General features: G+C 41.6%; 2 long non-coding RNA genes across 4 annotated transcripts in view; one reads left to right on the top strand and one right to left on the bottom strand.

Annotated features, from left to right (window-relative positions):
- The window catches only part of LOC111922893 (uncharacterized), a 340,899-nt gene that overhangs the window by 54,031 nt on the left and 259,031 nt on the right, over positions 1–27,837 (bottom strand). The window lies entirely within an intron of this gene.
- LOC111922896 (uncharacterized) lies at positions 734–5,231 on the top strand. The gene is made up of 2 exons (XR_002860795.2): positions 734–959; positions 1,264–5,231. It is a non-coding gene; the product is annotated as an uncharacterized LOC111922896 (long non-coding RNA).

Genomic DNA, 27,837 nt, shown 5'->3' with positions numbered 1-27,837 from the left:
GAAGTATTGTTTGACTAATCACAGACTTTTTCTCTGGGCAAAGGACATGCACAATGTTTGATGAGGGAATATATAAAATCTGAAACAGAGGAGCTACTTTCCAGTAAGAGGATAGACTTCTCAGGGAGAGCTTTTCTAGGAAGTGTTGGCCTACCCCTTATAAATGTCCCTTATGGGCATGTATACTCTACTTTTCAAGTTTCCAAACCCAAATTTCCTTCTGGAAATTCACTGGCAAATGAGAAAGTCCTAGATTGTTATATAAACACTTTTGCCTAGAAAATAATTATTTACATAGTACTAAACTGCTGGATAACCCGGGGGATCTTGAGACAAATTCAATATCCAGGATTATGCAGTCAGATTAGGTAATATACCTGTGCCTCCTTGTCTTAAAATCTATGCATCCTTAATAATTCCCTGGGTAACTTTCAGATTTTGGTAAGGAGTGCCACCATATCCTGTTTAAATGAAGTTGCTTAGAAATCCCATGGATAAGGATTTACCTTGCTTGGTAGTTCCCTCTCATTTCACTGACTGAAACAAACCTGCAGGACTCCTAAAGGGACTGGGACTGCACAACTTATTTTTGCAGCTATTTCAAAAATATTTGAAATATTTTCCCTTTTTTTCCCTACTTCACTAAATGATCTGTGTGGCTGTTCCAGATCAGCTGGCGTTAACGGGGCTGGGGTGAAGGAGACAAGGCAAGGAGAACTGGAAAGACATTTCAGGGAGTGTGGGGAGTGAGGCAAGTGCAATGGGAAGGAACCAGCTGCTGTGATTTAAAGCATGTGGTACGCGTTAGCATGGAGCAAAAGACATGCAGGGAGCTAATGGAGCTGGTGTAGTCTCTCAGAGGAGATAATTTAGGTATGCTGGATATCTTAACTACCTTTTTTAAAGCCTGGAATAATTTGGTTCTAATTTCTGAGCAGGGACTTGAAGCCCACACAGCAGTAAGTCTTGATAATTATTAATTATATGTTTTCCTTCTGTTCTCTGTGACCTTGTTTGTAAAAAGCTGTGTGGTAAAGCTAGAATATTAAGAGGCTTATAGGCTCTGGCATGCCACCTAGCTGGAAAAGATGAAAATATTTAAAGAACAAATGGATAACAGAAAGTATAACCTTGAACTCGCACCCTTTCAGAAGCACTGAAATACAAAGCACACTCATCCAGCACACGTGGCCACTGAAGGAATGGGGGGGTGATTTCCTGGTTTAGCTACAATTAAAATTCACACACACTCTCTTCTTTCAGTCTGATCCAAAATGGCATCAGGCAGCAAAGGCACAAGGCAAACTACCCATGGAGGAAATTCTAGCTTGAAAACCTGCCTTAGCTTTACCCCAGCAGACATGCAGATACCACGGCTTTGGCTCAAGCATTATGGTGCATCACAAAAGGAGAGACTCAAGTACCACAGGGAACACAAATTAAATCTGAAGAGGAGAAACTTTGGAATGAAATCTTTGTTTCTACTTCATTACCTTGTAAGGAGCTGCACTTTCCTCCTACTACAAGATCACTGTGTTCCTTTCCAAATGTGGATATTAGTCTAAAAATCCAGCCTTCTGTAAATGTGAACACTTATGTTGTTTTTTTTATGTTGTACATACCTAAAGAAGTGCTGCCCTCTGATCTTTCTCCAGTTGCCTGACTCCCCAAAAAATATTTTTTACCCACTAGAAATAATGAAGCAACCTGACTTGCAATAGGAGAACAATGTTCTGGAAACCATGAGAGCAGCCTGTTTGCCACAGTTACAAAGGACAAGTATTATAGGACCTGGATTTCAAGATGCTGATAGATATTGCTTTTGACTTGAATGAAAAATCAATTGGCCTTCAATCCTTGACACACTCAGAAGAAAACACTTCCTTACTAGTTCTGTCATGGTTTTCTTCCACAGGTTTGGAACATAATGTCATTCTCTGCACAGCAGCTTGCACAGTAAGAGAATTACTGCAGCGTTGTTGGGAAGAGGCCCTGAGAAGTTCAGACACTTTAAAACCAGTGTCCACCCACACTTTACTTTTAACATTATCACAAAACACAAGCACAGAATATCTCAAATTAAGTTAGAAATCTCAAACCTTTTATCTCCTGCCCTTTTGACTAACAATGTAATGTGTTCCTCAGCTCTTTAAATTGCAGAAAGTGGTCTCACTAGAGTAGCAAACTCCTGTGATAAAGATTTATGCGCAATTATGACTAGCAAGAGAGGAAAAAGAAAGGCAGTTTTATGAAAGCATATATGTCTGCTGCAAAAGGTAGATTGGACTGGGAAAGTTAGGACAATAATAGAACACCCTTTCTTGCCTGAATAATGTTTTAAAACACATCACTGTTTGCAGTTTGATGAGTGCTGCAAAGAGGTCACAGCTGGCTCTCAGAGCTGCTTGGAAAATGGAAGAAATTATGAATTCTTCTGTCATCTTCCCTTGTCTTTGTCCATTCCACATTTGTTTTATCTCTCATTTGTGTCTTTTTGGTGAATCTATTGATGTATTCTCTCTGAGATAAAGAAGTGCCTTTTTGCTTGACTGGGCTCTCTAGTGAATATGGAAGCAATGTATCACAAGACAGCTGTGGCTCAGCTCCTCCTGGTGAGGACTAGAGGCTGAAAACTGGTTAGCAGAACCCCCAGCATTCAGATTAAGGGCTGCCAAAAATTTCTGGGAAAGACTTGGAATAGATTGCACCTGGGCCACTAATTTTATTTCACAAATGAAGTAGCTCGCTAACGTGAGAAAATAAAGGTTGTGTGAAAATAGGAAGAGATGGTTTCTGTGCTCACCTGCTGCCAGTCAGCTGGGAGGCATCACCCCCAAGTACAGGTCCTGCAGCTTGTGAGTACATTGAGGGCAAAAGCAGAAGAACAGGAGGAAAATTTGGTGCCAAGGAAAAGCAACAGTCTTGAAACTCTCTTTGGTGCCACAAATGGTACCTCAGTCCCCAGGAGAGCAACAATAATTAATGGACTTGTGTGGATGGGCTTTAGAGAGCTTGAAATCCCTGGGAGAGCCATTCTCCAGGCAGAAAAACTCAATCTGCAGTACACAATCAGGCCTGATTGTGTGTATTTCCAGATCAGTTCCAACAGGGACTGCAGAGGCACGGCTGCTTTACCCTTTATGGTGCTTTGTAGGAACACAGACCACCTGGAGCATCAGGTCTGCTCTTCCACTGCTTTATTTTTAGGGCCAGTAATCACTCTGTTCCTTAACAGCTGCTCAGAAGTCTCCAGTGATTCACATTTTCTTGTCTGGCTCTCTATTTAGTTATATCAAAATTTAGAAGCCCAGGTGCACCTTAGGCAAAAAGAAAGTAATTAATACCTCATTACTTTATCTGCAATCCCTGCACCCAATGTTATGCTTCCAATTAGATGTTCTTATACTACCCTTAAGTGCTAGAAAAGTTAGCATGTTATGGAAACAAAGCAGCTGGCCCAGAGGAAGATTTACCCTGTTGTAGTTTGTTATCATGGGGGTTCTGCTCCATTAAATTGAGCATGCAGTGAGAGAAATGACCATATCAATAAACCAGAATTCCTCAGAAGAGGGAAAACACCAACAGACAGCAACCTCTCTGCATAGTGCACACTTCTGGCTGCAGTCCCCTGGAATCAGATGGATTTTGAACATTGTGCCCCAGGTTATTACATCTCCAGGATATGTCAGGGATATTAGTGGTGCTTTAAATCTTGGGCTTTTTATGGCAATATTGGACAGAATCACATACCTGTCACCTGACAGTATAAGACAGAGTTAAGGATAATAAGATCTTTTCTTAATGTTCTCTTCAGGTCCTAAAACCTTAGTGATTTTTTTTTTTTAACTAAAATTAGTATGTTACTCTTTTGGTAGTATTTGAGTGCCTATAACTATAGCTGTCCACAGCAGAATAAGGGTTATTCAGCTTTAATGAGTGATTCAGCCAGGAGAAATTGGGTGTCTTTAACCAAGCTGATGCCAATGAAAATCTACTTTTAAAATAAATAAGCCATTTACATCAGTGAAGAAAGATGGCAGTGTAGTGAGAACATATTGTCTGGCACAACCAGACCCTATTATGTCTGGCTATAGCCTTCCAATGGTATTATGAGCAAGACAGCTAATCACTCAGTGCCTCTGAGTGATTATATAGCTCCTCAACTCTATAATAAAGGGGATAATTCTTTGCCAGGATATTCCTTTTCTCTTGTCTCTTCAAGGCATAGACTTCACCATGTAAGACCATCCTACAGGGTACTATTTTTACATCAGTAGTACCTTCAAATATGAAATGTAGGCTAAAGCATCTGGCTTGGTTGTTATTACTAGAATAAAATAAAGGCTATTTTAGATTTAGCAAGGGCTTCATCACAGAATACAGCTGCTAAACAAGTCATCCTTTTACAATTACTTTTGGATAAATATACACCAGATTTTAAATAATTCCAACTTTTGAACAAAGTGTGATGGCATTTTGCTAATGAAGGGTAAAATCCTCAAGTTTTATCTTTGTAAGGTTTCTTGTCTAGTTAGAATGTTATGGCATATGGTTCCTGCTGTATTAATTTAGGATATGCAAAGCATGGAGGGTGCTGGTGGTTTTTTGGGTCAGGCAGACTCATGGTACATCATGCCAAAAGCAGTGGAGGAGATGGGAGAGGCTTTCACACCTGGATGGGCCCTGGAGACATACAGGGACACAGAGAGGGCCTAAGTGGTTCTTTCAGACTGAGGGATGGGAAGGATAGATATTAAGTTCCCAACTTTATTAACTAGCTTTTACTAAGCCACAAACATTTTTTTTTTACCTTTGTAAATATTTTTACTTTGACCTGGCTGTTTGTGTATTAACTTGGAAGATTCAACAAATTCCAGTCTATGCTTGTAAGGCTTCAATCACCATGCTGTTCTAGACCTTTACCTTTTTTCTTGCAGCTAATAAATGAAGACCTTTCTGTTCTCCACAGGACTACACACATGTTTTTTAAGTCAGCACATTGCTTCTTTTTCTTTCCTGCTCCTGCAGTTCTTTTGTGGAAGACAAGATGCTTTGCAGAGAGCCACAGGGAGGCATATTTTCTTCCTAGATATGGCTTTAACATGCACAATCCAAGTAACAAATGCCATGTTTTGTATAATTGTGGGGAAGTGGATGTAACTAATGATCAATACCAAGAATTGAACAATTTTCCCCATTTGCAAGTTATCAATAAAAGGCCTGGGGTTTAATGATTTGTCTCTCATTCCAAACTAATCAATCAGGGAAGAAACTGTGAATTAGTCACAGCATATTCACTGAGCAGGTATGGATGCTGATGGCTGGAAACTTTACAGACAGGGAGAGGCAAGTCCAAGAGCCTTCAGGAGCATCAGAGGAGCAGCCGTGGCAGGGCGCTGCCAGGAGCTGGCCCCTGGGAAAATGCCAGCCAGATGAATTGTAAATCCTGCCTGCAAGGCTGTCTGCCTGGGGCAGTGGGGTGGCCTCACCACATGTCCAGTGTCAGAGAACCTGCCAGTGCTTTTGGGTAAAGAGCAGAGCAGAGAACAGCATCTCTGCTCTCCTACTACTTGCCTGTGGACTCAATTATTGTGTTACCATCAGACTACCTTTTGCATGTGCCTTCAGACCAAATTACCCTGAATTCCCTTGCTGCATGGGGTTTGAAATGCCCAGTACATTGGGAAACACCTGTCCCAGAGCCTTCCCATGGGATCTGCATGCTCCCAAAGAAGCAGCCTGGTTTTCCCCAGAAAGCTCACTATCCACAAGAGTATCTAAAATGTGTTCCTCTGCCTCTCTTCATTTTAAATGCAAGCAGCACTTTAACATAAACGCAAAAGTGTCCATTTGGTTTATATTTGCTCTAAAAATGCCTTACAGATCAATTCTTACAGGGGACTCTGCTGGGAAGCCACCTTCTGCCTCACTGTCCAGCCTCTCTTCAGGTCCATTCAAGCCAGATAGAAATACATAGGAACACACAAATCTTTATGTATGTGACTTTTCACCAAAATGGTAGCTCGCCTCGTTGGGTATGGCTCTTCCTCACCATACAGGAGATTTAGGGTTCATGATAGTTGCCAGGCTTGGAAGCTCCCAAGAGCTGTATTTTAAGATTTGAGATATCCCATTGACATGAGGCAGCTGTGGGCTGGCTGCTGGTACCTTATTCCTCAGCCTCAGCTGAGTGTGGGCCCTTGGGACTGATGGGGACCATGAGAACTGTGCAGCACAGCTGAGGCTTTCAGTGCAGGAGCCTCCCTGACTGATAAGGATTGTCATTTCTGTGCAAGTTCCCTTTAAGCATCTCTTTAGCATTGCCCTGTGTTTTAAAAGGTTTTAAGGTTATTCACATGACCAAGATCAAGCTGCTGGTACCATGTCTTTGCTGAATATAACTGTGCAGTCCTGCAGATAAATACCTGACTCCTCCAGCCAGGTAGGTTATCCCTCCATGTCTAATCTGTCACAAAGGATTTGTGTTTGAAAACAAAATAACAGTTTTCTTACTTTATTTTTTATTACTGTAAATCTGTCAAAGGCAAGCAGCTGGAGCAGAGCTCAACATCCTGAGGGGAAAGAAGAAAAAATATTGTTTTGGTGGCAAACTCAGCTAAATTGTTTAAATTAAGAATTACTGATACTGTGGCCACTGGAGGTGCAAATGGTACACCTAGCTGCTTGAAACAAGTGAAATTGTACAAAAAAAAGAAGTGCATACATTCCCTTTTCTCTGGTGTTTGTAAAGCTAAGGTTTTCCTCAGCAAAGCACCATAGGCTATTGTATGATGAGGAAATGGTTGATTTACTCTTGAACCACAGGGCTGGGGTCTGAAGAAGCAATGGGCAGAATGTACCTGAGAAGGAAGTGGAGGCTGAACTTTCAGATTGTGTTATCCAATGCTTGTATGTGTGTGGCCTCCCAGGCAGGAAACCTCAACCTCACACAGCAGCACCCCTTTCAGTGGTGAGCAGGAACTGCCTCACTTGTCCAAGGAACCTTCAGTCCTGCTGAGAATGCTTTACTGCATGAGCAGGCTCCTGGAAGACCATCAAAGTGTTTCTAATGAAAGACATGAAAGTCTGGACAAATTGGTGAAGATGGTACAAAATGATGCTGCAATTCACTGAAGAAGGCTCTTTACCTCTTGAGCAAAGACCAGTGTCCTGAGTTCTAAGGGGAATCCACTGCAGCACTTTTAATCAGAGTTAAAGTCACAATTTAGACATTCACCTTCGTCATGTAATTAAATAAAGACATCAGCATGGGCTTCAGCAGAGACAGCATCTTAACTTTAAAGACAAAAAGGTGGATGCAAAATCCTTGTGTGTGAAATGGCAATATTGATTGCAGACTGGATGTGAGGGAGCACACAGGCAATATGACTAAACAAGGGTGTACATGTCTCACTATTTATGATAATTAAAATTTGAAGGTCAAAGTATGCCTCAGATGCAATTTGCTGCATTGATCTCAAAGCTCTTTACATACAGAATATTTATATTTTACAGAAAACTTTCACTCCCTTCTGCACATGCTGCCTGGTTGATAGTGGGAGCTCTGCACATGTATCCTGAGTGAACACAGCCCACCTTTGAGCAGCATTCCAAACATGCCAGCCACGTTGACTCAGGAAATGTGAGATTATTACAACCCCCCAAATGAGTTTGCAGTAATTACTCAAAGGCAATAAACTATTTTTTATTAACAGAACACAAGATATTAAACATTTCATTAATGACATCTTCACATTTCTTTGAAGTCATTATGATTAGAGACACATAATATAATATTGCCTTGCATTATGAAATTGCTTAGATTTGAGTTTCTCCTTCACTGGTCACAAAACAAAATCTAATGTTTTTTTTTTCCTCGTGTAAATTCACCCTATCCAGGCCGGTGCCTCCAAGGCACACATTTCATTTTTATTAGCTGGGCAGCGTGAGTCATGATATTAATCGGTATCAGGAGCAACACACCACCAGACTGTCCTTTGCTGCACAGCCTATATTTAGAAAGGGAATGAGACTGCTGCTGGGTTATATAATGATGCAGCTATTTATAGATCTCCATTATACCTAGAGAGCACCATCCTGCCATCTGAGCTGAGAGCAGCCAGACTGACAGAGGTGTGATGATAGATTCGTCATCTTCCCTACCTTTCACCCGGACACAATTGCAATTTTGTTTACCTTGCCATTGTTTCTGTTTACTTCACCTACAGTAAAAATACATGTAAAATCCTCTGTTCAGACAAACAAAAACCCCAACAACCCAACATTTTAGAACCTGTAATTACTTGTGGAAAGGTAAAACAGTGTCACAATACAAAAAAAACCCAAAAAACCCTACATTTTCATTTACCTTCTTTTTCAATTACATGAAATGAGTTAAATGGACCAGCAAATACACCCATATTTCTAGTAGCACTGCATTAAAATTTTCAGATTCTGAGATTTTTCCACTTTTTTCTTTTATACTGATTTCTAGTGGCTACGAGTAGAAAAAGCAATGAGAAACACGACTTTTTGTTGGCCCTGAGCAAACATAAGGATGGGGGAGTCAAGCATTTGTGCTGGAGGTAGAAATGTGTTTTTTGCTGTATCTTGCACATCTCACAGCAAAACACTGGTTCAGCCCTGCACAGCAGCTAGTTCAGATGAAATATATTTTCAGACAAATAGTTGCACAGCAGATATTACCAATTTAAGGGGAGATACAAAGAAAGCTCAAGGCATGATCTCCCTATTTGCACATCTAAGGCATTTCAGACCTTGGATGCCCATTTGTAAATTCTCTAGAACTGTAATTTTACTTGTAGAAGAGTCAATAGACCAGGTTCCTGTGCTGGCCTCTTGGTGCCCACAGCACCCCAAACAGAAGGCTCAGCCCCGGCAGGAGCTGCTGAAGCAATAACCTCACTGCTGCAATTAGCTCACACCGAGGCACGGCATCATTCCACAGTGGGCTCTGGCTGTGGCAAAGCATAAGGCTTGGAGCTGGTACAGAATTGGGAGGAGTGTCAGGCACACCTGAAAGTTGAGCTGACATCCAGAGGGACATCAACAGGCAAGAGAAATGGGCTGTCAGGAACCTTGTGAAGTTTAACGAGGGAAAGTGCAAAGTCCTGCCTCTGGGGAGGGAAAACTCCAGGCACCAGAACATGCCAGGGGTTGTCTGACTCACAAGCATCTTTGCAGAGAAGGATGAGGGAGTCCTGGTGGACACCAGCTTTGACAGGAGGCAGCAATGTCCCTATCTGTAAAAAAGGCCAAGAGCACCCTGGGCTGCACTGGGAAAAGTGTCTCCAGCAGGTCCAGGAAAGTGACTCAGCCCTGCTGAGACACACTGGGACTGATGAGGGCTGAACTTGACCGTCTCCAGAATTATTCTCCCACCTCAGCTTGTCTGCAGGCCTGGGAAGGCTGTTCCTCAGCTGCACAATCACTACCTTGACCCTCAAGGTCCCTTCCAACACAAGCCTTTCTATGACTCTACCCCTGTTGAACAGGACGGTGTCAGCACGGGACAGCGAGTGCCCGCTGGAGGAATCCATCGGAGTCATCAGAGTGGAGGATCCTCTCTGGATCCTTATGCAGTGAACAGACAGGGGAAGGTGGGTCAGAGTGGATCTGTGGGAAGTGCCAAGAGCAGAGTTACCAAAGGTGGTCTGGTTTTCAGCTTTGTCAAATGCCTGCCTCCAAGAGGGATGCAACACATGCTCTGGAGTTGTGCAGCTTCCTATCAGTACAGCAGCCAGACACTTGTCCTGCTGTGCAATAAATCACCAGGTAAAGCTCTCCACCAGGCTGTAGGAGATTTGGATCTCTCCCTTCCTCTGCTCCCAGGAATTTATAGCCTTGGGGCATGACTGAGGGCTGCTGAGAGTCCTGCTGGTTGAAGCCCAATTGCACACAAGTACTCAGCAGAGACCAGCACAAGCTGGTTGCAGTGGCTGAAAGTAATCAGCTCCTACCTGAAGAAGACAAATGCATTTTCTTCCAGCTTCCTGATTTCCCATGCATTTGTTTCTCCTGGCCCATGGAGGTCCATGCACCAGAGGGGAGTACAGGGAACCCCAGAGCAGTAAGTCCAAGTGTCTGTGCTGTTGATTGTAGCTGTGACTGGCAGGGTGTAAAGTCCAGGTGCTGCTTTTCAGCTGCTGTGTGCAGGCTGGGTTTCCTGATGCCAGGAGTAGGGACAAGGCAAGCAGTGAATACACCAAGGTCTGCATCTGGCAGCAAATGTGCTGACATCCAATAAGACAAGAACTTTTCTCTGTCTCCTTTTCCCTTTTTGATCTTTCCTTTCTTTTCTTATCTCCCCTCTTCTATCAACAGGGTGTTAAATCTGTCTCTTTTAACTCTATTCAGATACCCAATGTTCACAGAGCAGGCAAAAGTAGGATACCCTTGGAAGCTCTGTCAAAGCTGATTGAAATCAGCTACTGACTCAACAGTTTTCAGACAAATACAGTCACAGTGCAATCACACACACATCAAGAAACCAGGATTAAAAGTATTTCCTTGTAGTATCAAAATAGTGTATTTATGCTGCTATAGTACTTGCTACCTATATTATATTGCTATTGCCTACTACCTGTACCTAGAGGTGGTTTTTCCTACATTTGCAACAGTCCATGTCATCACATTGTGTCATCACAGGCCACTGTTTAGAGCAAGCACAATAGTTTCAGTTTATATCATCATGTGCTCTTTAAAGTGCTTAAAATACAAACCATCAGGCATCAGCCTCTTCACTGCAATTATAAGCAGCTTGTTTCTGCAAATTGAGATAGGTCATGATACAAAACCCTGATGGAATGGCACATATTCTGTTCCTGACCAGGGCTGCTTTTCTCTCAGGCCCCAGGACTTATAAAGTTCCCTCATCCCCTTTAGTCTGTACATGCAGTGCATGCATAAGTATCACAAGAGAATTACAATATAAAGGGGGGCACTGTCAATCTGATGGACATTAAAATATGGTCACTGACCAAATCCCTTAATATACTGAGTTACTGCTGTTGGCTTTAAATACACTTTGGAGAGGATTAACTGCAAAGCATGTTAAACCAAGGGCATATCTCTCATCCTCAGTTGCCACAAATGGGATGTAAATTTTGCATACAGAAGAAAGGAGAAGGATTTTGACAGCTGGAGATGCTTATCCTCCCATACTACAGGGAAGGCTGGACAAGATGCTGCCTGCCACCTTTCCAGGCTGACATTATCTACACATCAGTGAAGGTGCTGAATGTCAGTCTGTGATAACTGGAGCACCTGCTTCCATATGCAGAGGAGCTTGGCACCACACAGCAGCAGAACACTTCAATGTTCTTTGCAGCGGGGCAGGGCAGACAAGGCACAAAGCATGCATTCAGAGTAGGCACCATCCTCACAAATTAATTTGAGGACTGTTTATTAAAACATGCAATAACATTGCAATGTTAGCCGGCAATCATTATCCATCATATTTAATTAATCCATTGATATTTAACTTACTTTGAGCTTCTTGTTAATATATGGAGTTTGATTTATTGTGGTAGGTATTGAATAGTAAAAAAATACTCCCACTAAGACAATAGGTCAAACTGCTGCAGAAGACAAGAACTGTTGCTGAAATGAAAGAGTTTTTTTATGTCCTGGGAACAATTCAGGCCAAGCTGTCCTGTCTGGAGGTGGTACAAGCCACTGTTGAGCCATTGCAGAGGTGGTGGTTCCATTTTGTCAACACTTGACAGAAGTGTTTGGAGAAGAAGCTTTTCCAGATCCTACAGAAAGGTTCTCAGAATATAATGATTAAAAATTTTAATACCCTCACAGGTTATTATTTTGATGTAATATTACTCAGTGGACCCTGTTTGTGTTTTGTGCTGGATCTCAACAGTTGTGTCCTCTTGTGGTGTAGGGCACAGCTCATGCTGCTTGGTCAGGGAATCCCTTCATCAGTAAATACATGCCTTCTCTGTCCTGGCAGTCTCTTCCAACAGGGTTGCTTGAGCAGCAAAAGTTCTCACTTTTTCCTCCTCCCTGTGTAACTGGCAATGTGAGACACCTGAGACCAGGCTGCACAGAGGCCACATAAAGAGTAAAATCCAAAACTTCTTTTTCTGCTGCAACGTAATGAAACTAGGGCAAGAACAAGGTAAGAGCAGGTAAGGGGGAACTAAGCTCTCTAGGCCTCGGTCAGTCACTCGAGGAGAAAAATAGGCAGAGATTGCTCCCAGTTACAGGGATTGATGGTGCATTTTTGCAGCCCAAAATGAATTGTTTCCCCTTCTCTGCCAAATGAACATCTCTATTCCCAAGTGAATGGAGACATGTATACTCCAGAGGCAGGTAGGAATTTGGGTGTGTAACTACATTTAGAATGCAATTCACCCAGTCATTTAGGTTGGAAAACACCTTTAAGATCATTGAGTCAACCATAAACCCAGCACTGCTAAGTCCACCACTCTCTCTAGCCATGTCTCTAACACAAGATCTACACATTTTTGATCATTTTCTACCACTTTCTTGGGCAGCCTGCTCCATGGCTTGTCTACTCTATCAGGGTAGAATTTTTTCCTAATAATTTTAGTACAACCATACTATCAATACAGTTAATTGACCCAGGAGAGCTATTGACCAAGCCAAATGTTGGTATTTGTTAGAGGTGAACCCCCTTGCTGATTAGACTGAGTAGAGTCAAGGTTCCTGTACTTAAACGCAACAAACTATTATAAAATTATTCTTGTGTTATGTTCTGTCTCCCATCAGGAGGCTGAGGTCTTCCCTAAGCTCCACATCACCTCAGCCAGCCCTGTATGGGTGTCTTGGCCACCCTTTGGTGTCTCAAGTGGCACCAGGACGTGATGCTGGGGAGCTGAGCTGGAACCTGGCTTCCCACTGCTTACACTCAGGGTCTGGGCATGTTATTCACATCTTGACACTTCACAGACCACGCTTAGCTTTAGGCATCACCCCTGCCAGCATGGTCTCACTGCCAGTGTTTCTCACTGGCAAACCCTTGGTGATTCCCTCTCAGACTGTAGGTTTTTCACTCCTGGTATCCTCAGCTAGCAGACATAGCACTTAGACCCTACAAGTCTCTGAACTCCAGGTTTTAGCTTTGGCTTGCAGATTTATGGAGTTACAGCAGCAAGAGGGAAAAGAACAAGCTTCAGCTCCTCATGAGAACAGAGCCTGAGGTGGAGGAAGGGCAGGGATGAATGGGGTAGTGCAAAAGGTGTGGCAGCAAGATCTCATTGCTTTACATATCAGGTCTCTTGGCAGACTTGTTTTTCTTTAATCACTGTTGAGCGTATTCTCAGTGTAATGTCTACAAATGATCCTTCAAATGTATAAACAATTTTTTCTTTGTTTAATAGACACAGAGGTAGTAAAATAGTGATTGCTCATTCCTAGTTAAGTGCTGGAGGGAGCATGAGTAGTTTGGAATAGCTGCTATAAAGGGTTTGAGGTCAGGATCCTTTCAGATTTTGAAATATTTCAACAGGTTTTTAACTAGTCTTAATAGGCTGACTCTCCCTGCCCCCAGTTAGTGGGCTTTGTATATTGGGATTCTGCTATGCATGAAAGTTCTGCTTTACCTAAAAGAAAATAAAACTGCCCTTTAGCAGATATATTGCTTTTCAAAGCAAATTGGTTTCACTATATTTGGAAGCCCATATGTGCTGAAAAAAGCCCTTTAACTGAGAAGAGTTACTGAAAGCCCATAAATTGAACGTACAGTAAATGTTCATGAGCTCAAACCAGGGAACTGTTTCATTGAACTGCAGGAGACATAATACAACTGTAGAACATTGTTTTCTCCTTCACTTTTAGTTCATTACTATTCAGAGCAGGTGTTATCTAATGGTGGAAACAAGCTTTCTAGCTAGATTCCTTCTGAGGTGTTTACAAAATTGATACAATGCAAATTAGGCAAATTCCAAGGCTTCCCTCAGCTTTTCAGCTCTGTGGTTTTAAAGTGTGCTGTTATACCACAGAGCTGGTTTGGAAGTAGCATATCCTTTTGTGGCACTGGGCTTGGGCACTTCTTGGGTCCATATGTATGCCTCACATTTTTCTTGAACCTGATGAGACCAGGGAGGGCCCGAGGACAGCTCTGGACTACTGAGCTTCAGAGAACTGCCAAAGAGCTGGACCCTGGTACCCATGATGGGCTCTCAGATCCCTCATGGAGAAAGCATTTCCCAGAGCTGGAGCTGCGTGGGTGTCTGTTCTTAACATCTCAGGGATTAGAAGATAGGCAAGAGCTGAGTTACCCTGGGATGGGAGAGCTCCCGGAGAGCCCTGCCTGAATTGTCACACACTGTGCATCACAGCCTGGGGAGAAGCTGCTCTCCTCAGTTACAGGGGGACATGGAGAGCCTTTTCTTTTGGAGACAGAGAAATGAGAGTGTGACTTCACAAGGGAGATTTCCTAATGATAAAATCTTTACAAGGCAGATCAGGACTGCTCCTTTGCAAAGACAAGGAGCTAGCTTATGAGCCACACAACATGATCATAGCACACATGCTCAGCCCACTTTTCCCCCTGCCTCTAGAAGCATTCTAGTCCTTCTGTACACTGCTCATTGACTGAGAAAGTGAGACACAACACCTTCTTCCCTGGCTTCTAGGATAATTTATTGCTGATAACAGAGAAAACTCAGTTTCTCCTGCCCTGCCCTTGCATGTCCCTACTCCTCTGAATTATTGCCTGAGGTGCTGAGACAAGCTCTCCTCCCCTGCAGTCCAAAAAAGAACTTTCTTACCAGTGAGCTAAAGCTGGAGCTGCGTGGCTTTTTCTTTTCATCTGGAGCTAGTTAGGGACAAATAAGGGTGAGGTGACAGCTCTGAGTGGCTCCTGGGAGAAGGAAAGCTGAATAAGCTGCAGGGGAGAAGTGATATTTCGTCTTCACAGGACTTCAGTAGGAAAGTAAATAAGAATATTGCCCTAGATGGGTAACTTAAACCTGGGATAGCTGGGGAGGTTTAGCTGTCACAACCATCTGCCTCGCCTCTCTCCTGGAAGCTGCTTATCCAGCTGAATGATTCATGAACCACCTCAATTTACAGCTTGGCATAGTCATAGGAATTAAAATTAATGTGCACTGCTTTGATACATTAAGCTGTAAATGCAGCATTGCAGAGACAGAGACACATCCCAGTCAGGGTGTGCCTGATGTAAGCAGGAATACTTGGCTCTGCAAAGAGTGCAAGATGGTTCCTGAAAAAAAGAAACCTGTCAGCCTTCCTAAAAAAAAAATAAAAAAAAAATAGAAGAAGATAATTAGAAATATTTTTGATTATTTAGTTAAAAACTTGTTCCCTCAGTAAGACTTGTATATTTTTTCTGTTTCTCTCTGAAATGTTTTAAGATCCTAAATTGCAATTGTCTAAATAGAACACCTCTAACAGGTAGTTTTTACTAACTCAGCTTGCTTTGGTTTCATACAAGGAAGTGTCATGGCTTGTAACCATGCTCACCAAGAGGAATGAACAGTAATACTCATCACTTCCATGTTATCTGAGATAATCTTGGAATAAATTTTAGGCTTTTACCAGCATCAAGATCCATACAGCAGAATCATGGCTAGCATGTATGAGCTGAATTAGGTACATCTCCTCAAAACCCACACTGGGTTTGATCTGCCAGGTATGCCTTGGGAGGTCATTGCTAAAGAAATGTAGTTTGTTCCTTTCCAGTGTACCCAGTGGGTGATCTCAAAACTTTAAAAGGCTTTGGGAGGGCAGGTCCTGGGGTTTCCTGGGACTTGGAGATAAACTAGGCAGTCTCTAACTACACTGAACTGAAGAGAGAGGACAAGAGAGGAGTTAAGAACGCTGAAAAAAAACCCCCAAAATAATAAAAGCTTCCTTTGACAAGTTATAAAGAGAAAACCAAACAAACACTAAAAAACAAAATCTCTTAAGTGAATTGCATTTATATCCATCTGGTGTTGTCAATGATTTAAGTTCCATTGCCCTGTTTTCTTTCCATCTCCCCCTCCCCCATTCCCTGCTCTCCAGACTGGCATCCTCTGCAAGCCAAGTGTGAAATAGCTGCCTTCACTCGTGTGTGACCTGCAGCAGCCCCGGGAGCAGGGAGGGGAGGGAGCCTGTTGAACACCCAGGGTCACAGGCAAGACCCACTGAGACAGCTTTATTGTCTCGTCCTCTGTGTGAGGCCCACAGGTTCCCTCACACAGGTACTGAGAATTACAGCATCAGCACCTTTGAGATGCATCTGTTCTGCTCTAGAGCCAGCCACATCATGTTACAGTGATGGTAAATGCTTCAAGGCTGTGGGGGCTGAAGCAGAAAACCCCCTGGGATCGCTGATAGGGGATCACCTTGCCCTGTACACCACGTATTCTCCCACAGCTTGTTCAGGATAAAGAAGAAAAGGAGTTCACAACTCCCTGGTATAAAGTAACAGTCTCTTTTTGGTGTCATGTGCATGTCTGAGCCATCTAAAACATGCCACCTATTTTATTACTTTGTATGCCTCTGGTGTACATTTGCTGTGGTTGTGAGGACAGGGTTATTTCTTGCTTAGGAGTGATTTTTCTAAGAGAAAGTGGTGGTAGCTCTCCTGTTACCTACTGCTGCTCCCCAGAATGTGAGTTTTCTCATATAAACCAAATCTTGCAGTGACAGGGAGCTGAAGCAGCCCAACACAGCACATATGAAACCGAAAAGTAAATGGAAATTGCAGCTTTGCTTTTATCAGCTTGCAGACAGCTGATCCTTTTTTGTCTTGGCTAGCAGAACCCCACCTCTCTTCTCCCACAATAGATCTGGAGCCTAAGAATAGACATGGTAAGTTCCTCTGATAGGCTTTAGTGGTGTCTCTAGAGAAAAAATGGGCAATCACCAGTCCATCAAGCTAAGACTCTGAGAGAAAGACAGCCCAGGAAGCACAGGGTGAGCATATTGATGAGCTGCCTTGTTTAGCATTTGCTTAGGTGCCACCTGTTGCTGGAGAGGTTTTGCTTTTCTCTCCTGTGCTTGATTGCATCAGATGCTTTCCTTGCTGCTTCCTTCCTCCTCCTCAAAAAACAAACAAACAAATAATTAAGTTTAAAGCCATGCTTATCAGGGAGGCAGGGTTGGATTAGCTTACAAAAATAAAAATTTCATGGTGTGCTGGAGACAGACACAGAAAACAGGGGAGCACTTCAGTAGCTGTGTTTGTGCAGTGCTGTGAGCATTCAGAGTGTGTCACTTTGAGCTCAGCAATCAGCACAAGCTTCCTGCAACACAGCTCAGTGTCCTCCCTCTGAGGCTGCTGACCCAGGCATTACAGCCGATTTAAATAAGAATAGTCATGGTTCACCCAGCTGCGGAACACCTAGCTGGTCGGTGTCTCCCCAACTGAATGAAAAACGTGAAAAAATGTTGTTGTTTGAAAAAAAATAGCTGATGGTAATTTTCCTAGGAATTATGATGAGCCTAAAGGGCACTTTCACAGCTGTGTTGTTCACGGCAGCGTGTAAAGACCAGCTTGTGGCTCTTGGGAAATAACAGTGGCTACTTTGTCTTCTTTTTCACCTGCATAGTGGCAACCACATTTTTAAAGGATAATAAATGAAATTATAGCTTGACTTCACAAAAGCAAGGTGAAAATGGTCAGTACTTTGCTTTTCCATAGGAATGTTGCCTAGGAAACATCAGCCTGTGGCAGCTGTATGTTAGTAAAGACAGATTAACTTTGTGATGACAAGAAAATGCTTCTAAAAGGAAGGGGATGCAGGGAGCCCCACCCTGCAGCCTGTCCTTGCTCTCCTGCAGTTAAGGCATATCACTAACAACTAGAGCTGCCAAAGGACCTTGGGATGTTCCTGGCACTCACTGATACACTAATTGCTAAATTGAGGTGATCCAAGCCTCTCTTTGTCTTTGGAGCAGTTCTAGAGGCACATGGCACACATGGAGTATAACTGAGATGGATCTGCCTGTGCCATGGTGGGGGCACAGTGGCTGGGGGCCTGAGGATGGCTGCTCCAAAACACCTGGACAGAAGTAATCCTTGAAACTGTTCTGAGGCAGAGAGGTGGCATCATTAAAGAATGAGAGGTGACAGAATCAGATAGTAATGAAGGTCCTGTCAATACCAAGATAGCAAAGGGACAAGAAAATAAAAGGTTTAAGGGGAGCAGGGCAGCTCTCAGGAGGGAGGGAAGAAAACCTCATTCTTCCAAAGGTACAAGAGCTGTAATTAAAAGCATACAGAAAACAAAGCATAGCAGTTTGGAAACATGTTGAAGTTGAGGTGATATTGTCAATACAGGAGGAAATAGGCCACCTTTTGTTCTTTCACAAAAGCTACCAGGTGAATTGAAAAATAATTTCCTATATGACAAAACTTGAAAAAAATAAGATTTTGTACAAAAACCCAGGGAAAACTGGAACTAGTGAACGAAGGACTTCAATATGAGCTGAAAAATAACTAGATGTCAAAGCTAGCTGAAATCTAGTGGCATGTGTAATGCCAGCTACAGTATTGATTTCCTTGTAAGACAGGGTCAAGGACAGGTGACTTCTATAATCTCGGAATAAATACTCTTTTCAATCCAGCACTGCAATCACTGCAGTGTCTCTGCATTTCCTCTAAGTGCAAATACAGTAATTCTATGAAGCCCATTTCACTGCTCAGGAACTCCTCTCTTGTTCATTATTCTGTGTATGTAATAGTTGTACATACATGTAGCAGAGAATGAAAGATTGAGGTGCTCTTTAGAAAGATGGAGGTTCAGAAGTGAAGTTTTTAAATCCCAGGAACCATTTTTTTGGTTCAGTCCTTTGCTGTAAATCCCAAAGACCTGAACACCTTTAGCACTTCTAGAACTATGTCTGTATTCTGCAGCCATACCAAATAGTCCCTGCTGGTTGACACTGGAATTCTGCTTTGTGGCTTGCCACAGAAGTTGTTGTCAATCAGCTATAGCCAGTCCAACAGAAAGATTCCCAAAACCTCATAGAATTTTAAAAATAGAGACAGAAGAGACTATCTACTCTCTGTTTTTTCTTCTGTCAGGATTTCATGATCAATTTGTCTAACTTAAGCTTTACAGTCCTCCAGTGGTAGAAAGGTTGGCTGTCCTTTTCATCAGGAAACATTATTCTATGTTTATCCTAAATTTCCCTTGCTGCTGTTTGAGCTCACTGCTCTTTTTCCCAGCCCTATTAGGGAGGGTGAAAAATTTCTCTATATTTTGATTCCATATCTTGAACACACAGCCAAAAATAATTATCAACTAATTTTTCAGCCTTCTTTTTAGTGAAAAAAAATAAACATCTCATGTACAGCATCCACATCCAGTGCTCAGTAGATTCCCCCAAGAGATCCCACAGGTTTATTGATGTATGCTGGGTATCAGCAATAAATAGAATGGGGGGATTATTCACCCAGCTGCATGGGCTTGTTTGTCTATTTTCTCCTGAGTCTGATCCTGTTCTTTCCCTGCAGGAGGGCAAAAATCTTCGATTGCAGCCAGTAATCAGTGGAAGTGTTCTAGCCCAAGGCGTAGGGTTGGGGTTATGCTCCTTGGGAGCTGTGGACTGGTATCAGAGACAAAACCCAGCCAGAGCTTTCTCTGCACTAAACAAGGTTCTCCCAAGGTCACTGATTGCATCTGTCAATCCCTATCATTCACCTCGAATATTAATGCCAGTGACAGCACGATGTTCTGAACTTGTCCTATAATTGCTCCTATTAGCCCAGGATTCTTGACCTCCTGGACTTCAGGGGACACTTGGATTTTTAAAAAAATATATTTTTGCCATCATTATAATTTCACATTGTGGTCCTGGTTGTGTTAGGCAGTCAGAGATGATCTTCATGCCATGGACTGATTTAGCAATGAGTGCAGCAGATGCTCTGAGAAAGTGAAGTCTCTAGAGTGGATTTTTGAAAGTGGTTCTAAGCTCCTACTTGCACAATTTGCACCTGAGCTCACCGTGCAAAGAAAGGAACCATCAGCACCTGTTAAGGCTCAAATAAATAGAATCTGCAGTATGAATAGTTCATGTTATCCATATTGGCAGATATGGCCCTTTGGGGGGAGCTCCCTTTCACTCCAGACTGAGTCTTTGCAATAAACACCTGAATAAGCAAATTTCTGGAATATCTGGAAAGTCCTGAAAACATCCCTGGAACAAATGGACTCTGTTTATGTGGGCAATGAGTTTACTGTGTCACAGGCATCAGTGGAGAGTCCTTTGTGCTTGCAAGGGTCATTAAACTTTCAGAAGTTCCTTTCCAAATGTAGCAACAGTGGGAATCCCCTTTCTAGGGAAAGGCTTAAAAAATGATCCCTCAAAGAGTTCCACGCAGGTGTCTAGTAACATGTCACACTAGAGACTGACAAGACACCTTTATTCCCTGCAGCAAAAGCAGCCCTTTATTGTTCACAGCTCATATTTATATGGTTTTCTAAAATCATCATGTTTAATTTTAATTAGTTAGTAACTTGTTGCTACTCAGTTCATTGGTTAGCAGTTGCTAGTGTATGTGATCACCTAGGACTTTCTTCCCTAAAGACATTTACATTCTTGTAGAATAATTCTCACAGGTACAAAATCAGTTCTCAGGGGTACCAGTTTCTTTTCTCACAGATTTAGGCTCCTTTTCTCACGTCTCTCTACCCCTCTTCCTGCTGAGTCACTCTCCCACAGCTCCCTTCTGCTGAGCCGAAGTAGCAGTAGCATGGCCCGAGCCATGATTTTGCAGGGGTAACAAGGCCCTTGTTTTATAAAGCTTTACCTGTATGCAACAGTAACACCTCTGGAACAGGGAATAAGGAGCTCTTTCCTTGTTAGAGACCAAAAAGGCCTCTCGTGGGCTGCAGACTAACACAACTTCAGTAAGTGTGAATGGACGTGCTGGGTAAGAACAAAAGGCCATTCAGCTCTTTATGAATGTGTCCAGGAAAAGATTATGTGACATGAGAAATAAACTGTGAGGATTTTACATGAAGTATTTTCTCAGCTCTCAGCAACCCTTGGTTTAGGGAAAATAGTAAGAAGTTGCAAACGTTCAGAAGACAGTAATAAGGAGGGGTGGACTGGAGGAAAGCACACAAACCAAAAGGCACATGGTGCAGGTCATTTGTAATGAAGACACAGGTGTCATCCAGCAGGAAGATAGATTTTCACCCTCGTAATAGACATAAAATCATAAATCTGAATAAAACGTGAGGTATGTTAGCAACTGAAGGGCAAATCTCTTTGACAATTACTGTCTGCTCTGGCTGGCTACTGAAGACCAGACAAGGGACAGGAACTGTGGATTATGGGTAGAACAATTTCTTGAAAAGCGGCTGAGCTTTGTTGGATTTAGTGCATAACAGATATAATGAGCAGAGTATCTGCCATCCTGTGAAAGACAGGGGAGAAGGAGGGAGGAGAAAAGTGGGGTTAACCATTGGCATGAATCAGCATGGCTTTGCTGGCTCTGACAATGCTCTGGTGGAGCTTTCCTAAGCCATTCATGTATGTAAGAAGCTGTGTTAGTGATTGAGGTTGTATGAAAAGATAAAATAGTGTTTTAATGGTAATTATACAGACTGGTAGTTATAACTTATTTTCTGACAAGGAAGGAGGTCCAAACTCTGTCATGTTTGTTCAGAAGTCTTACCATCAACTATATATGGGGTCTGACTTTAGGATGTGGAGGATATTGGTGTCAGTGGAGCCCTGCCAAGAGTATTAAATGGCAAACAAACAGAAGCAGTTTTAAATTTAGGCCAGAGATTTTATTCAGAATAGACTCAATGATCCAAGCTGCTTTTCTGCAGTAGAAATCCTGACTGGCTTGCTTCTGAAATTCCCAGTACTTTGTGACCTGAGGATGTTGAGACATATAAAAACTGAGAGTGATGGGGCAGTTGATCATCTGAATTTGCCTGAATGTGAGGGAAAGTCTCAAACCAGAGTGAAAATCATTCATTCTAAGGAATGAGTGTTGAATACACTTTTTAAAAATTCTGTTTTTAATAGACAGTGCTAACATTTATTGATTAGAAGGGAGCATATCACCCTATTAGTCTTTGACATCCTGTAACTCCAGGACACTCAACTGTTTCTGCATTAACAAGAACATATAAAAGAAATATTCCAAAACAAGACTTCTTGGATGATTTCCCAAAAACCCCAAATAAAAGCATAATGTACTTCAAGTTATCGTAAGAATTGATTTCTCCTTAATTTTAAACAGACATACTGTGACAATAAAACATTTTAACTTTACTTGTTCAATAGCAATATTTTTCTAGAGAACTCTCTAATTAGCTTGTGTGTTTTCTATTTTCTGCTTAATGGTGACAAATGACATTTAATTCAGGCTGAAATTAGTATAATCACAGAATTAGGCTGAAGAAACCACTGTGTTACATTTGAACTTTACTAGTTTCTTCTCAATGAGAGGAAATACATTTCTGCCTGACATACTGGGTCCTATCTCAAGCAAAGTCAAATGCACTGAGTTCTATGGAGGAAAATGCTAACAATTTGAATGTTCCCATACTCAATTTGGCAGGGGAAAATAACTGAATTTTTATGGGAAAAGGTTGGACTTAGAGTAAATCTTTGTTTCTGAGTGATGATAAAGGAAAGACTGATGTGATTATCATACTTGATAGTGTTTAGGGAAAATAATGAGGCATCTATCTCTTGGGTGGATTCCAGTTTTAGCCAAAGCTGGCCATACAGAATCCTGTGGATATTATTCCAATTTTTATTTTCCAGAAAGTTTTTCCTAGTAAACAATTCTTCATTGCAAGAATGATATATCAAAATTAATCAGGCATGTGTGGGAGAACATGTGTGTTTATAAGGGTGTATGAAAGAACAATTTTAAAAAGGGCAATTAAAAAAAAGGGCAAATTACTGACAGACTATAAATCCATTAAAATGAAATTTTAGGTGCTTTGCCTGAAAGATGGCTAAAAATAACTCAACAGACAGCCTTGAGAAGCACCTTGAAGCCAAAGTTTTCTGCATCCCATGGAGGGGACCATGTCCTGCTGTGCTCTGGTGTGGCAGACCTAAAATAAATTGAATTCAGCAACCACCAGTCACTCTAGGCTCTTTCTATTGATTTGAAATTTGATATAATTTATTCTTTCTCTTCAGATTCAAGTAGGCTGTGGGTTGTGGTAGGTGAAGGTACTAGAATTTTTGAAAAGTTAAAGGGGTTTTGGCAAAAATAAGATTTGCAGCAGGATAAAGCAGCTGAAGATTTTCAGACAAGCAAAGCACTGTATGTTTTGATTAAAATTGTTCCCAGTGAAATCATTAACATTGCTAATTAAATTGTCACTTTAAGATTTCATGATTAAAAGTTGATGGAGATGAATGGGAAAAGTCACACCTCTCCAGTCTTTTGCTCCAGGCATTTCAAGATTTCCTTCATAATCACAGGAATTAGTAGCTACTTCCATAAGCAGCAGCAGTAATGTGATCTGGCTTACTTAGCTTTGCATTTGAAGCCAAATGCTCTAATATTGAATAGGGTTTGAGAGTCTTTGAACGTCTAGGGGCACTGGAGCCCTCCAAGAACACTTGTCTAGATTGGCTCCTCTGCTACCTGGGCAGTGGGCAGAGCACACTGAAGCCTTGTCATCTTTTCAGGAAATTGGAAAAAACACATGGTTTTTTTATATGGTTGTCTTCATGTTAAATTTAGATATTGTCCCAAGTCTAAAATTTATTAGAATCTGGTAAATAAGTATTTAATTTACTTAGATGCACACAGGAAACTGTTTTTTCGGCAAGCAGGGTAGACAACAGAGCATCTCTTCAGGTAGGGTCAATACCTGCACACACCATTTTCTTTCCACTGAGAGTTAGGGCTTTATCTGTTTCCTGCCAAAGGTTTTGACACTGGATGACAAACTCATCACTGCCAGAGAGACAGCCCTGCCCTGGGGACAGTGGAGTGCATGCCAGCTTTGCAACCTTGGCTTTCACCTTTCTTGGAGCCTTTTCGAGTTTTGTTTGCTATTCAAGGTTGTAAAACTCCTTCTTCCTTGGTGCACCTGCTGCTTAATGCCTGTGTCCAATTATTTCAGTTTGCCACAAACCTTTTGCTTCCTCCCCTCCCCTTTTTCTATAAAACCTATGGAACAAATCAGATAATTGGGAAAGAACAGACTACTGTGCTGACTCATACCCGTCGATAGTTCTCTTAACAAACTTGTAAATGGAGGATGAGTATTACTGCTGGTGGTCCACAAGGAACAAAAAAACTCTGTTTGATATTCAGATCAACAGCTAAACAGAAGTGGCTGTGGGGACAAACCAAGATAGTTCCTTTTGCAAATTGACTCAACTAATGCAGAGCACTTGTAAAGAAAGAAGGCCATTTTAAAGCTTAATCTTAGGCACTATCTGAATTTAAGCAAAAAATCTGCATACACCTCTCTGCAAAATGCTTTCATGAGCTAAAAGGGTCACTGTAAACATCCATTACTTGCACTTTCTCCACCTATTCAGTCACTGTGAAGAGGAGGTGAAAATAACCTCTTGCCTTGTACATGGGAAGTGAAATTTCCTCACTTTTAGATATGCATTCCCAAAGGAGAAATGAAGTAATATGATATTCACAGCAGCAACATTTAACATTTCAACCTCACTGAATTCACAGCTGCTACACTTGGTGTCTGCTCTTACACACACCAGGCAAGAGGGCTGGCTGACACTGCATGTTCACAGCAGCTGCCAGGCTTGGGGGAAATCTGCCTTTCCTGCTTAGGAGAAATAACTGAAGAACAGAGTTTCCTATGTTTTTTCCCTCAGGCCTAGGTTTAAACTCACCTCAGGTCAACCAGGAGGTACCTGCTACCCTCTGGGAGGATGAATATTGTCTTTCTTGGAGTTTTCCTGTTTAAAGGTTGAGGTGGTGGAAGTCCTTTCCAGCAGTGCCTGGAGACCACCCTGAGCATCAAGGGCTTGCTCATTGCTCAGCCCCACTGCCGGTTTAACAACCCTCCTGGGTGGGAGATGTGGAGGAAGCAAAGAGACAGAAAATAACTCTACTGTCACTAATTTAATGCCTGCCTGCCATTAGTGCCTTCTCTAGCAGTGAGGACTTTTCCTCTCGCAGGGAGATTCCCTCAGGCATGTCCACTTTGTGTGTGTGGAAACAATGTCAGGCTACCTCAGGGACCAGCTCAGTGTTTTAGGATTTAACTAGCTGTGTACTTGCTATGTAATTTAGGATTAGGGAGGAATTACTAGAGTGGCAAAATGTCAAATACAGAAACTTAAAAGTTCATGAAATGGTTGTTGTTTATTTATTAACTCTGTTACTCTTAAATATATTGACTCTGCCTTTTATTCTTTATTAACTATTCCACAAGGTGAATTAAAATCACAGAAGAGTCCCATATTCATTTGTTTTCAGATAGGTTTAGATATCATGTGGATAATTACAATTATTCCTACTAACTTGAAGGAAATATAAAAATGAGAAGCTCATCCTCACACATGAGATGTTATTAATTAGGTCAGTATAATCTATTGCTTAATGAGGTCCTTTAGACTTTGACCATAGCTTCTGTTTAATTCAGAGCTTTAGATTTTAATCTAAAATTAAAATTAGAGCTTTTAATACACTCACTGCAGTGTATTAAACACAGGTGATTACTGGGATCATCTAAGACTAGCAACACAATCAATTCCAGCAGACAGTCTGGATTGCACCACATCGCAATCACTGCCCCATAAAAAATGGAACCCAAGTTTTGAAGGGTGTCCTGAGAAGATCTGGGTTTATGAATGACAGGTTTGATCACACTGCAATTGGTTGCAATCCGAATCAATGATATTTGTTAAACAGGGAGTTTTGTAAAGGGAAATCAAGGGACAAAAGTTTGCAGCTTATCTTCTTTTCCTCCTTGGGATTTTAATCGAACATTTTTTATCATGATTGTGGGCTATATTAAGCAATAATTCATTATGGACCTGATACAAAGACCACTGAAGTCAATGAAGGAAATCTCATGTAATTCAGAAACCACCATTCACTGCAAAGGGTTCTGGATCAGCTCCAGGAATTATAAAGTCAGTTCTGGAAAAGCTCATTCTCAGATTGTATAAGAGCTCTGTACCAGTGTGACCAGAAAATTAATACTGGAAATACTGTGGGCTTTTTTCTGTTTCAATTAAGACTTCCATGTAAATTTTCCCATCTGCACTTCATCAGATATGTTAAGACAAGCAGCTGTGATCCCCAGGATTGACTATCATGACTATCATAATAACCACAACCAGGGGTCTGCTAAGTGCCAAAAGGAGTCAATCCTTTACCCCTTTCAGACTGCACCTGGAGAGCTCTCACAGCCATAGAAATATTTTTTTCCTTTTAAATAAGCCCCATACACTCATAGATACCATTAAAATGGTGCTACTGCAGAGGTTTACAAGATCCAAGAGGCCCTCCACAGGAATTCAAGGCAAACAGCCAAAAGAAATAAAAAAAAAATTAAAAAAAGGTTAAAGGTAATTTCTCTGTATCATTGGGAAGAAAAAGAAAATCAAATGCTATAACTAATAAATATTGAAGTTGAAATGTCCAACAAGTAAAAACAAAAAAAGCTAGTCTAGGCTGAAATTAAGCCCTCAGCTTCCTTCCCCACCATATTGCACTATAGCCCTTGTTGAACTGTCTTTTTAGTATTTCCACACCTTTTATTCTTCACCACCTTCTCTACTGTGTTTCCCTTCATCTGCACATCATGCCTAATTCATCACTGGCTGCATATGCATTCATCCAGCAAGAGGTCAAATCCTCAGTCTGCTCCTTGGGACAGAAAGGTTTATCTTTCTTTGGCTAGGAGGAACACACACACATTTTTTCTCCAAAAAAAGAATAAATAGACAAGTCAACCTTTAAAATTAGAGTCATGCATCTTAGAGGAAAAATACTGACTAATTTGGGCTTTAAATAAAAAAAATGTGTGATAAACTGAAATTTACTTTAAAGACATCTTAATACAATTTTGTGGGGCTTCTCCTTTTAGTCTGTCTAAACAGAATTCACAATGATCCTTGATAGGAGAGATTGTCACTCCCTATGTGATTATTCACCAGCCAGCTCAGTGAAGACCAGAAAATGCATTTAAATATCATTCTAAGAGACCAGTTGGTTTCAGAGGAGAAAGGAACTGAGCAGAATAGTAAGCTGCAAGAACAAATTATGGTCAAGCAGTGGAAGACACATCTGTGGGGCAAATATTTGTTATGCATCTGTACATATTGACTGATGAGCTGGGAGGCAGGAAAGATGTGTCTTCCCTTTTCTAGTTTGTTTTTTGTAAGATAGTCTATAGTTTTGCTGTTTTTCATGTGGTTTTATAACATAAAGTTAAAAAAAAATTGTGTGTGTATTATTAGAATTGCAGGGGTAGTTTTATATAATATTGCTCAGCACTGTAAATTTGACTGCAGACCTAACATTTTAGACTTGTTCCTACTTCAGTGCTAAAGGAATACTTAAGAAATTGATATCTGTAAATATTAGGCTTAGTCTTATTAGACTTCTTCAGTGCTGGGGGAGGCTATTTATTTCCTTCTTTGTATGTAGAACCATGGATTCCCCCAAAATATCTGGTGCCAGCTCTCCCAGCAGCAAAGAGGATACTTTGTTAGAGATTTCACCCAAGAAAATGGACTTTTTGTCTCTTCTGTGTAAGATACAGAATTCAGTCTCAGCTCTAGTCAGCTTAGTGGAACATGGGCCTGGGTATGCCCAGGTAATGTTGGAAACAAAAACACACAGCAGGTAAACAGAAATTTTGGAGAACTGCACCAGAGGGACAGTTCAGATCCCAAGAT

This window comes from Cyanistes caeruleus, chromosome 3 (assembly GCF_971803275.1).
Source record: "Cyanistes caeruleus chromosome 3, bCyaCae1.hap1.1, whole genome shotgun sequence".
Classification (NCBI taxonomy): domain Eukaryota; kingdom Metazoa; phylum Chordata; class Aves; order Passeriformes; family Paridae; genus Cyanistes; species Cyanistes caeruleus.
The sequence above is the reverse complement of the archived record's forward strand: the minus strand, read 5'-3'. Positions and strand labels throughout refer to the sequence as shown.